The following is a 13,730-nucleotide window of genomic DNA, read 5'->3' on the forward strand; positions in this document are numbered from 1 at the left end:
TAACATCTTCACCCTTTATACTTAGTTATTTAACAAAGCATAATTCATGAGAAGAAGGTGAAGAAAGTGGCTTTTGTAATGTATTGCAAATCAGTAGAATAAGTATTTTCTCTTGTGTGTCATTCAAAAAATGTAAAAATTCATTTTAACTTATATATGTATTATATGTTTATAAATCTTTTTTGGAAATTTTGAAAACTGATAAATGTGACAGTGCAGAATAAAAGAACAGATGTAAATATGACTACTGTGCTTTTGAAGATAAGTCCCTTTACCACATTTGAGAGGATACAACTACACATATGAAAATTTCCTGTTTTACTTCAAGAAATCTTTCCCTGTGTAGGTTACAAAGTATTAAAATGCAAAAGTAACAAAGCAAATCACTGATTAAGAAAAATGCACTAGAAATATGTAACAGACATTTATTAATTTTTTACAAAGCAACATTCAACTACCTTTAATGCTTTCAAGGAACATTCAAGTACATGAATTCTGGTGAACAAAGCCCTAACTCAACACCAGACACTTAGAGACCAAATATATTTCTTTCCATATTCTCTCAATTAGAACACATGCCAGTAGTATATATACCAAATTATATGCTCCAACACTCTGGAGCAAATAATAGATGGATGTAGGCACTGTTGAGAAATTCTTCAGGACAGTGGTCATTGTCTCAAAGTCTAAATATAATGTGGTGAGCTTAGCTTAGCAGCTATGGCAGAACTCAGTGCCTGCAGCAGAAATAAGAGGCTTCTAGCTGTAATGCTCCAGTGGCAATTACTTGATTTTGTTTTGGATTCTCTAACTTAGCTTGGTTCCTGATTCTGACCAAACTTGATTTTTAATGACTCATCAACTTTGATGGCTATACAATATATTTGAAAAAATGTTTTTTATTCATTCCAAGGTCATAGTTCATTTCTGGGATTTGCAAATTAGAACTTCCTCTCATAAAAATATTATGGCAATAATACTCCAAACTTTGGTTTCAAAGACTGTAATATATCAAATGGTGTATAATGCAGATCTCCTCTTTCTGCTCAGTCCTTCAGTCCAAGTGATTGCAAAGACTCATCACAGGCTCCTAGAAACACTGACTTTTCAGAACTGAAGTTAGTAACAGTAGAATCAAACTGTAATATCCATTATGAGGAAACTCATAAAGAAGTTTATTGAATGATTTTTAGCATACTAATCAACATAATTCTTTTTAATTTAAGATTCAATAATAGCATATAATTTCCAAATGAGTTTTCTTATTTATGCAGAGTTACATAGGTCACCCAAGCTTAAATCATTAGCCATTAATAGCTCTCAGTACAGGTCTTCCTTCCAAAAAACTGAGGAAACACTATTCTCAATACAAATATTTCTCATATTTCTCACATTTATCCCAAACGTTATTGCTTGTTTCTGGGACTTTTAACTCTGGTTTTTCATTGATTGTTTCCAAATTTACAAACCTGAGACTCCAAAAAAAGCCTAGAAAATATTTTCTATTTTTTTAAAAACTGTTTGCTTTGATCTTCTGTTCTAAATTTATCTTTGTAAAACATAGTATATCAACTGTATTTCATGAGTAAATCACTCTATTCTTCGTAAGTGCAAGGTGACATGAGATATCATCTCACATTTTAAAAAACAGAAAATTGTCATCAACTTCTAAAGTCAAGTATTATATGTAACCACTAGACATCTCTTGACTTGTATAGTCTAGTTTACATAGAAATCTCAAACAAGATCAGCTATGCTAGAAAGTCCTTACTTTGGGAATTACCTTCCCCACGAGATGCGTGAGGGTATCTTGTATGGAGAAGGACCCGTAAATGGGAGCATGATGCTCAACCCAGAAAAAAGCTTCTCAACTCTGCAAATGAACCCATCAGATGATAAAATAATGGCTGCTTTGAAAAGGTGGCTCATTTTGAAAATAGTGGACCTTTAACTTTTCCATGTTAAATCATATAAAATACCATGTTACTCTAAATTATACAGTATATGTAAAATTTATGTTTGAATTTCAAATATTTATATAAGGTACAATTACAGATACTATATATAAGTTTATCGCCTTTTTCCTCAAATTTAATGGAAAACAATATGCTCACATTCAAGATGTTAGTCTATCTATTTGTCATCTAAGTGTGTAAAGCTACCCTTTGAATTGAGAGTTGCAGGCAAAACTCCCATTGCCTAACAAGGCACATCCTTAGGTGTGCATCTAATACTACAGTATAGATTTCCATCATTTAGGGATCCACTGATTAATTGTAATTGTATCATTCTCTCTTTTTAACTCTAGTTCTGTTCTAATTTCGAATGATATTGACTTCCAATTTTTACTTTAATTTCTTTCCTTAACACTCTATTTTAACTATATTCTGAATAAACAAATGGGGTTTATTTTTCCATCTTAAGAGAAATCTGTGTGCTTAAAAATTAAGGTTTTTCCTCTACCTGACAATTGACTTAATAGCTTTTGAATACAGCCAGTATAAAATACTCATAAACCACATGGAATTGTGAAGAAACTTAACTAATTTGTTTCAAGTGTTATTTCCAGGTTCCAAGTCTATATTTGAAATTTCAATTTTACCATTTCAGGATATTCTCATAATTTAAAGTTATGATTATATTGGATTTAGTAAGTTGAATTTGTTTTAAGTAGACATATAAATATATGTATAATATGTAAGTATATTTAAAATCATCTGAGGGGTTTTACCCTCTGAAACATGATAAAATCCTAAATTATTGTACAAATAAATCAGAAATATTAACATTTACATGTTTTTGTTTTTTTTTAAACTGGAAGTGATGGTTTAAGTTCCAAGGAAACTGGGTGAAATCACTTTTTTCACATGGACAGGCTTTAATGTCTAACATGGCTCATTCTGCTGTGTTTAGCTGTAAAGGTTATGGCTTCCTGGCCACCATGAGCTGAGAGGATTTCCTCTGTAAAGCCCGTCTACTAGGATGTTTCTGCCTTAAATAGACAGCCATAGACTGAATCTTCTGGATCCAATGACCAAAATAAACATTTATTTCCTCATCTAAGTTGATATTTTCATGCAGTTTAGTTCTAGTAACAAAATTCAGACTAACATGAGCCTTAATCTTCAAACTTCACTTTATTAAACCTATCCCCACCCCCACAAACCTACAATAAACATTGCTTTTAAGCAAAGATTTCTCAGTTTGGTAAGACAGTTCTCTTCAGGTCTCTTGTGTTTATACTGATATATATATATATATATATATATATATATATATATAGAGAGAGAGAGAGAGAGAGAGAGAGAGATATTGTTACATATCATGTTTTCAATGATGCAGTTTTGGAACATAGAGCTAGAACTTCCCTTATAGACCAAGAGTAGATTTGTTTCCAGACTAGATTATAAAGAAAATTTTTTTCTTCCTGGACAGAGATGGGGATGTTGTGCTACCAGACCCTTAAAATGCTGTGATTGCAAGACTCCAGGTTTCTCAGTCATGACCTGTAACTTCTATGCATATGACATTGCCAGGCTACTTCATGTGACCCCACTGTGCTGTGAGAAGCAAGAAGAATTTAAGCAATCTGTTGTTTTACAGGTCTTTTATGTCACATTTGGTAACATCTATTAAATGGTGCCAGCCATTGTTAGTTTGTGTGAATGATAAAATTCCAAATGTTTCATTTCTGAATATTTAATTCAATGTAACTGCTTGGTCCTCTAACTTGTCATAGCATCATCCTTTCTAATGCCGACCAGAATTTAAATTATTTATATAGGTTCTTTCAATCTCATTTTTCATTCATTTCATGTTTTTTTTTCTCAGTTTACTCACCCTATTTCTGATGTAATTTCCATTGCCTGCATTATGTGGGAATTTAACTTTCATGTTGTATCCCAAAGTAAACATGTGTTGAGTGAGGAAATAAATGGGATATAGACAATTTAATTCATGGATTTTATTTAAAGAATTGTGTTAAAATAGCAATCTTGAATATATAATATATAATTGTGAACACACATTTACAGAAGATTTTTCTTTAAGTGTGTCTGAATTTGGTTTAGTTTTATAATCTGTCTTTCCCTTAAAAACCTGTCACAATTAAAGGTACATAACTGCTGCATAATAATGTTCCATTCCATCTATAAAATTCTGCTTTCAATAAGTTCTTTCTTATGTATAGGATATTAAAGAAACATTGAAATATCAATCCAAGAGCAAATCAGAAGTTTAATTTGCAAGAGCATATACTATGTGTTATTATGAGTAGTATATTACTCATTATACAGTATGCCTTCCTCATAACTGCAGAGGGTCCATTTCATGATCTCCAGTGGATGCCTGAAACCATAGATTGTACCAAATCACAAATTTAATGCTTTTTCCATCTTAACTAAACACTTAGTACACACTGTGATAAAAACCAACTAGCACAAATTAATTTTTCTTCTTTACAATTTCACTGATAGAATATTAGTGTAGCCTTTAGCAGCTTCAGTTTATGATTTTTCTTTCCTTATTATGTATTTTCAACTTTTCACTTAGAGGAAGCATCTGTGGCTTCTCTTTGGTGTTGAATTGTTAGCATTACTACTCTTCACTTGGGAGTCCAATGTTAAGTAAAATGTTATTTGAATATTATCACTGCAGTACGATGCCAGTAGACCTTAGAGCCAATAATGGAGACATGTCTCAAAGTAATGGATGGGAGAATACACTAGCAATTACATCTTGAATGTATCTGACAGAAAGATGCTTTACATCCAAGCAGGAGCGAGAAGGTGAATGATTTCTTCATGGTATTCTGAACAGCATTTTACAATTTGTAAACTCTTCCCATATTTTTCCAAATTACAGGAAGCAAAACTGCATGTAGGGAGGGACTAAAGTATATGGTACAAAGTACATGTATGAACATTTCTAAAATATTGAATATTAATAAAAATATATGTGAAAATAAGAGGTCATTCATATTGTCATAATATTTCTGTCTCAAGTTATACTTTTCTATTGTTAGACTCATGCACACATATTTGTATAGTATTGAGTATTGATTTAATGTCTAATATACTCCTGCTATTAAACACGTGACTTAAAAGAACAATGTCCTGAAGAAATGTGAAAATGTAGGATGATATTTAACACTATTGATTGATGTATCCACATTAATAATATAGAATTACTACTAATTTTCATAATAACCAGTGGAAAAAACTAGAAAAAAATATATGGCACCAAATGGAATGTTCCTGTATGCCCCATTTTTTTCATGTATATTATTTGGAAAGTTTATGTATACTACATATATGTAATTTGCATTTGTCAGAATAATTTTTTACAAATTTTTCATGTCTTCAAAAGTATTTTCAACAATTGTTATTTTTAATTTTTCTGTAGTTTAGAATTTTAATTAGGTATTTACAAAATGTTTTAAACAGAGTAAAAGTTCTTATAGTGTCTTGATACCAAAATATTAACTTAAAAAATCTAGTGATTCATTTTTGTTCATATTTTTATCCTTTACCTTCTATCATTATGATCATACCCTTACCAATTTATCAACAGATATATAGCACTGTAAATCTGTTACATCTACTTGACAACATTTTAACCCTGATACTATGCCATTTTAGGCATAGTATCAAACTCAAGAGTTCTGATTAACAATTTCCAAGTTTGAATGGTTCTCAAATTTCTATTATCCTGTTGCATCCCATAAAACACATTATGCAAACTATGTTTCCAGTTAGAATTCATTTGTCAATTTTTAGAAACTACACTTGAACTTGTAAATAAGACAAACAGAACATTTTGCAACAACCTTCACATTCACAAACCCTCTAATCTATATGCAGAATAATTGTATTTTGAGTATATGCCAGATGCTCACATACCATTGCAAGTATTTTTCTGCTTCCTCTGAATTGCACCTCAAAATTCTAGTTTCGGAAAATTTTACTTAAACTTCAAGCACAGAACCTTTCCCTTTTTGTCTAATCCTTTTTTGTCTAATTCCAATCCCCACCTCTTTCCATGGGTGGGCATTTCCTCTTCTCTTTATTCATAACACAATATAAACACCATTTTATTTTGTCTTTAAATTTGCATTAGATTTTTTTTTTCAAACCAGACTGTGCAAAGCAGGTTCATTGATAAACAGTCCTAACAGAGGACTCCCACTGTGTGGAGGATAGAAAGGTCATCACTATGTTAACCACTAAGGAAAGGAATCTGAACCATTTTACCACTGCATCTTAGGCTACGGCTAAATGATGTAAAATTTCAAGGATACTTACAATAAAATCTAAAATTGTAACCTAATCAATAAATAGGGTAAGGAAACGAACAGACACTTCTCAGAAGAATATATATAATCAATCAACAAATATATGAAAAAAATGTTCAACTTCTTTAGTAATTAAAGAAATTCAAATCAAAATTACTCCAAGATTTCATCTCACTTGGGTCAGAATAGCAATTATCAAGAAAATAAGTAATTATAAGTGTTGATGAGGATGTAGAGAATAAAAGGTACACTCACACATTGCTGGTGGCACTGCAAATTGGTGCAACCAACCTGGAAAGCAGTCTGGAAATTCCTTAGAAAACTTGGGATGGAACCACCATTTGACCCAGCTATTCCTCTCCTTGATCTAATCCCAAAGGAAGTAAAATCTGCTTACTATAGTGACACAGCCACATCAAGGCTCACAGCAGCTCAATTCACAGTAGTTTCACTGTGGAACCAAGCTAGATGTTCTTCAACAGATTTATGGATAAAGAAACTGTGGTACATATACACAATGGAATAGGACTGAGCACTAAAAGAAAATAAAATTATGGCATTTACAGATAAAAGGATGGAGTTGGAGAATATTATAAGTCATGTAAGCCAGTTCCCCAAAACCAAAGTTCTGATAAATGGATGCTGATCCACAATGGTGGAGGGATGAGGAGGTGGGGGCACTGTGTAGGGAGAATGGAGGAAATTTGATCAGGCAAAATGAAGGGAAGGAAAGGGAGGGGCATGGGGACAGAAACAATGGTGGAATGAGATGAACATCATTACCCTAGGTACATGTATGTCTGCACAAGTGGTACCAGCCTACATCGTGTATAACCAAAGAAATGAAAAGCTGTGCTCCATTGTGTACAATAAATCAAAATGTATTCTGCTATCATGTATAAGTAATAGAACAAGTAAAAAGAGATTAAAATTAAATTGTGGTTTGATCCAATGGTTTATAGCAAATTCTAATAATGCCAATATGTAATAAACTGTTGAAAATCCAAGACTTCTTAAATTTGCTGCATCTCTGTTATGTAACCAAGAAAAATTCCTCATCAAACCGTACGACATACTAAGGACTTTGCTGTAGGCTTACAGGATAATAAATGGAAAAAAATGTAAAAAAAAAATCTATAATTATATACTGACAAGACAAACTTCTTATCTTATAAATAGCAAAAATTACATATTACTGTTGAAATTTGTTTTCTACATTATAATGTGAAAGTGCATTTTCATATTATATTTCATTTGATTTTTACCATATGGCAACTGAAAAGTGATAAATACTAAAAAATGAGTATGTAACAGGCAACAAATTTGAAATGGGAAAACACATTCACCGTATTTGAAAAAGATCAGAAACTTTCAGAAGATTAAACCATTTAATATGAATTTTACCAGTTTCACTTAAGAATTTTAATTTTCAATATTAGAAAAACATTAAATAAATCATTTTTTTCTATCATTCTTCAAAGACCTATTGAGTTTCCATTATGGGCTCTAATGCTGAGGATTATTGATTAATAGCACAATTATTATGTTAGAGTTGGGTAAAAATGCAAAGAAATAAAAATGCAAATATTTGAGCTTTCAACATGTGTTATGGAAGAAAAATTAAAATGAATTTTAAAGCAGATTGAATTTAAGGAGTTTCAAAATTAGTGGTCAGAGGGAAGACCTATCTTGATAGTCTAATATTTGAGATATAAATTACAAGGAAGATAAACATGAAGATACAGGGGGAAATCATTCCGGATGCACAAAACATTAGATTCAAAGGCTAAATTTAAGCTAAGCCTGCCCTGAACAAGGAAATGAAGCTCAGCTGTTCTGAGATCATTAATCTGTGGGTAGTAGGGGTGAGAGAATCAGAGGCAGACAAGACAGAACACCAAGGGACTTTGAGGATGTTGGATTTTATGTCACTGTTTTATTGTGATTTAAAAAAGAAGAAGAATTGAAATCTGGACCCTTAACACAGTTTTAAGTATCTAATGTATTTCTGTTCAGTACAAGTACTATGTTGTGCTACTGACTTCTAGAACATTTTCATTTTGCATGATTGAAACCTTTTTTGCTAAGGGTAGTCCTTCACAGCAACTACTCATTTCTTTCACCCTCAATAGCAGTTCTACATCTGTCCTGGAAATTACCTGCAGTAGGTACCTCATGTGTGTAGAATCATGTAATACTCATCTTCCTGTCTCTAGTTTTATTCACTCACCCAAATAAACTGAAGTTTAATTCATATTAAAGCATGTGGCAGAATTATCTTTTCACTAATGGCTGAGTAATATTCCTTTGTATGTATATATCACGATTTCTTTATCCATGCTTTCCTTAGTGGACATTTAGGTTCTTTCCACTTCTTGGCTATTGTTTTGGTAATTTCATTTTCAGGTCATCCATGTTTTCCTGTACAGCAGTAAAGCTTATTTTCAGGTGATGATTTTTGTATACTGCAATGTTACTGAATTTGTTTATGAATTCTAATCTTTTTGCTTTAAACGTTGAGTTTTTTTTTTATTTTTTTAGTTATAGATGAACATGATATCTTTGTTTATTTATTTCTATGTGGTGCCAAAGATGGAACCCAGAGCTTCAAATGTATGAGGCAAGAACTCTGCCATTGAACCAAACCCCAGCTCCAAATTCTAATTTTATTTAATCTTTTGGTTTTTCTTAGTGTAATGTCTGACTACACAGATGATTTTACTTTTTACATTCAAATATTTTTAAGAGAGAGAGAGAGAGAATTTTAATATTTATTTTGTAGTTCTTGGCGGACACAACATCTTTGTATGTGGTGCAGAGGATCGAACCCGGTCCTGGCACACATGCCAGGCGAGTGCGCTACCGCTTGAGCCACATCCCCAACCCTTTACATTCAAATTTGAATAGCTTTTGTTTCTTGTTATTTTCCAATTGCTTTGAGGAGTACTTCCAGTACTATATTAATAGGAGACAAGTGTAATTATTTTTATTTTTGTGGACCATAAAGAAAAAAAAATCAGAATTTCACTGAGCACGTGAAGTGTAGGCTTTTCACATAAAATTTTTTATTATTTTGAGGTTTATTCAATTTCTAATTTGTTGAATTTTTTCAAAAATACTTTTGGGTATCTTTGAGACAATCTTGTATTTTTTGTTGTTGCTCTTCTGTCATGTAGAATATCACATTGATTGTTTGAATGATCCTTGCATACCAGGGATAAACTTAACTATGAAGTGCGAGCATTTGAAACACTGTTGTTTGGTAAGATTTGTTCATGATTTTTACATACATATTCATCAAGTATACTCACTTGTATGTAGTTTTCTTTTTTTGAAGAGACCTTGCCTGGCTTTGAATTTAAGGTAAGGCTGGCCTATTCAGTGACTTTAGAAGTATTATAACTCTTCTGCAATTATTGGAAGAGTTTGAGACTAGTTGGTATTAGCTTCTCTTTAACTGTTTGATAGAATTCAGCATTGAAGTCTTCAGGGCATGGGTTTTTCTCTGTCTGGGGGCTATAGATTACTGTTTCAATCATCTTTTTTCAGTGCTGGTAAATTCAGAATTTCTTTCTTCAATAATCAGTTTTGATGGTTTGTGTAATTCTATTAATTTATTCAAGAACATCTAATTTGTTCATGTATAATTGTTTGATAGTTTCCTATCCTTTTTTGTTTGTTTGTTTCTGTGGTATGACCTCATATATGATATTGCCTACTTCATTTGTTTTTCTTTATTCAAATCTCCTCAATTTTTTAACAAAAGATTTGTCAGTTCAATATGTTTTAAAAAAATACTTAGTTTGTTAATTTTGATCCATTGTCTTTTCATTCTTCATTTAATTTATTTCTGCTGAAACTTTGTAATATGCTTTTCTGCTACAGCTAACTTTCTTCTTAGTTTGTTCTTCTGGTGTCATGGGTATGTAAAGAAAGTTTGTTTGTTTTTTTAAATTTCAGATAGTTATTTTTAATGAAACCTTATATTCCTATAAAATTCTTTCAATACCATTTTTGCTGGTCCACAGAAATTCTAGTTGCATGTTTTCTCTATTGTTTGTCTCAAGATATTTTCTACTTTCCTGCTGGGAGCCACAGCCAATTAATATGATGCATGGCATTTTTGATTGAAAGGTGATGCCAGTTAGCCATTGAGATGATATGATTATGTTAAAAATTACATTCATATGGATACCGGACTCCTGCTGTTTACCTGGGCCTGCTGCGGGACTCCTGGAGAGTTCCCATTGGTTGGGAAAGTGCAGTAGGAGGGAATTCCGGGGGAGGAGCTTGCGCTGGGGTTCCGGGAAGGGACCGGCAGAACGCCGCATGGGTGGATCGGGAAACTTCCCGGGCACGAACGTGGTATTGGCGGTTATTTTAAATAAAGTTTGTTCCTGTTTGAGTGGCTCTTGATCTTGTGCCCAGCCAGACTGCGGCAACTGGTGGCCCTGTACGGGGAGCGCCTGAAGCTTGGAGGTGAGTAAAATTGCTCGCCCCTGAGGGAAGGCGACAGAATGGGTGACCATTTCAAAAAACAATGTGTTCTTCTTTTGATTTATTTTGTTTTTGTTTCAAGCTGCCTATCCCTAGAATTTTCTCAGGCAAACTGGGAAAAATGGTTGGCTCAAGGCTTGAAGTTGTTTGGCCCTGAGAAAGAGAAAATTGATACAACTATTCTTTGCTCCGTTTTTGTTTCATTCTGTTTCGGTTTTGTTTTATGCTACCTTATTGGGTTGCGTTACCTTTATAGTAGATTAGAAACTAGTAAAAAACAAACCGAAAAACTGTTAAGTAAATTGTTAGAGGTCCAAACTGTGGTAGAAAACATGTCAGGTCAAGCAAAAGAGAAGGTCTCTCCAGCTAGTCAGACAGAGGAAAATTTGAAGAAAGAAAGCTTAGAGGAAAAACGACCATCAAGTGGGGAGTTACAACAGGAGGCTGCTACTAACTCCGTTCTATCACCAGAGGGCGTAATTCAACGAACAGCTCCACCTACAGCTGAGCGGCCCTCAACTCCCGTAGTTGATGCACAAAATCCTGAGGCAGGATCCCAAAGATTAGCATGCCCTGTACTTGAGCAGGCAGGAGGGCAACAAATTCACCGTGCTTTAGATTTCAAAACAGTAAAGCAATTAAAGGAGGCTGTAACAACCTATGGCCCGCAAGCACCCTTCACCATAAGTATGGTCGAATCTATTACCAACTTAGACATGACACCAGCAGATTGGGTTAACATGTGTTGATCTGTGCTAAATGGAGGACAATATTTGTTATGGAAGGTTGCCAATGAGGAATTCTGCATGGAGACAGCTAGGCGAAATGCAGCAGCCGGTTACCCTCAAAGAAATCTGGAGATGTTGTTAGGAAAGGGACCTTATGAGGGTCAACAGCAACAAATTGAATACGATCCTGGTGTATACGCACAAATTGCTGCAGATGCGGTTAGGGCATGGAAAACTTTACAGGGGCATGGAGATTTACAAGGACAGTTATCTAAGGTAATACAAGGAACTAACGAACCTTACGCTGAATTTGTAGATAGGCTTATTCAGACAGTTTCTAGAATATTTGGAGATGTAGAACAGGCAATGCCATTTATAAAACAACTGGCTTATGACCAAGCAAATCGTTGCTGCAGAGAGGTCATTAGACCATGGAAACATGAAGATTTAAACACATATATTAAATTATGTAGAGACATTAATGAACAAGGACAAGTCTTAGCAGCAGTACAACAGGCTTTAGATGCCAGGCCAAAAACATGCTACAATTGTGATCAAACAGGACATTTTAAAAGGAATTGCCCCATAGGAGGAGGGTTTAACAAAGCTAGGTATCAAAGGAATAGAATACCAGGTATTTGCCCACGATGCCGTAGAGGGAGACATTGGGCTAATGAATGCCGTTCTCAAACCACCATAGAGGGCACTCTGTTGTCAAAAAACAGACAAGGACCAAGTGTTTACCCACGATATCGTGGAGAAAGGCATCAGGCTCCATTGCCAAAAAACGGATTGGAGGGCCCAATGCTCCGGGGCCCAAAACCACAAATATATGGGGCAATGGAGGAACCCAGCAGCACCATCAAGGTAGTGCCCAGGACACATTATCCATTAAATCCCTCATCAGACAAACTAGTGGGAGCGCAGGGTTGGACATCTGCGCCTCTGCAAGAGCAGTACTAACTCCAGAGATGGGAATTCAAATCATTCCCACAGGAGTAAAAGGACCTCTTCCTCAAGGAATGGTAGGCTTATTATTGGGACGCAGTTCTTCTACACTAAAAGGACTTATGATAAGTCCCGGGGTAATTGATCCCGATTATGAAGGTGAAATTAAAATTATAGCTAGTTCTCCAAGAGGTATATCAGTAATCTCACCAGGGGATAGAATAGCACAGTTACTAATAGTACCCAGCCTACATGATAAATTTTCCAGTCGTACTGTAGAAAGAGGTACCAGGGGATTGGGCTCCACAGGTGTAGACTGGGCTATGCTGTCTTTAAATTTAGATTCTCGCCCCATGCTAAAACTAAATATTCAAGGACACGACTTTAATGGGCTACTGGACACAGGTGCAGACCTTAGCATCATATCTAGTGAGGAATGGCCAAAACATTGGCCATTACAACAAGCCACTCAAACGCTTCGAGGCCTAGGAGTAGCTACTAATCCCCATAGAAGTGCAATGGTATTAGATTGGAAGGATCCTGAAGGATGTGAGGGAACTATACAGCCATATGTATTGGATCATCTTCCTATAAATTTATGGGGACGAGATGTCCTAGATCAATTAGTTTTGACGTTAACAAATAACATCAATCCTAATGCGCCCACTACTAGGGCTAGACAAGGTTTTAGAAAAGAAAAAAGATTAGGAAAACAAGGACAAGGTATAGCAGCACCAATTCAAATAGATCAAGGAACAGACAGACATGGGTTGGATTTTCAGAAAGGGCCACTGAGACAATAAAAATTACTTGGAAATCAGAAAGACCAGTGTGGGTTCCTCAGTGGCCCCTGACTAAAGAAAAGATACAAGTAGCCCATGATCTGGTCAAACAACAATTAGCGAAAGGACATATACAACCTTCCATATCTCCCCATAATACTCCCATTTTTGTCATTAAAAAAAAAATCTGGTAAATGGAGATTATTGCAAGATTTAAGAGTCATTAATAATGAGATGGTTATTATGGGACCTGCTCAATCAGGGATTCCCCAATTGTCTGCTTTACCAAAAACCTGGTATGTTTTAGCTATAGATATTAAAGATTTTTTTTTTTCAATTCCAATTCATCCTGAGGATAGTCCACATTTTGCATTTACTATCCCTGTACTAAATCATGAAGGTCCTGATCAGAGATATGAATGGAAAGTACTCCCTCAGGGGATGGCTAATAGTCCAACTATGTGTCAAATTTATGTTAACAAA

This window comes from Callospermophilus lateralis, chromosome 5, assembly GCF_048772815.1.
Source record: "Callospermophilus lateralis isolate mCalLat2 chromosome 5, mCalLat2.hap1, whole genome shotgun sequence".
NCBI classification, from domain to species: domain Eukaryota; kingdom Metazoa; phylum Chordata; class Mammalia; order Rodentia; family Sciuridae; genus Callospermophilus; species Callospermophilus lateralis.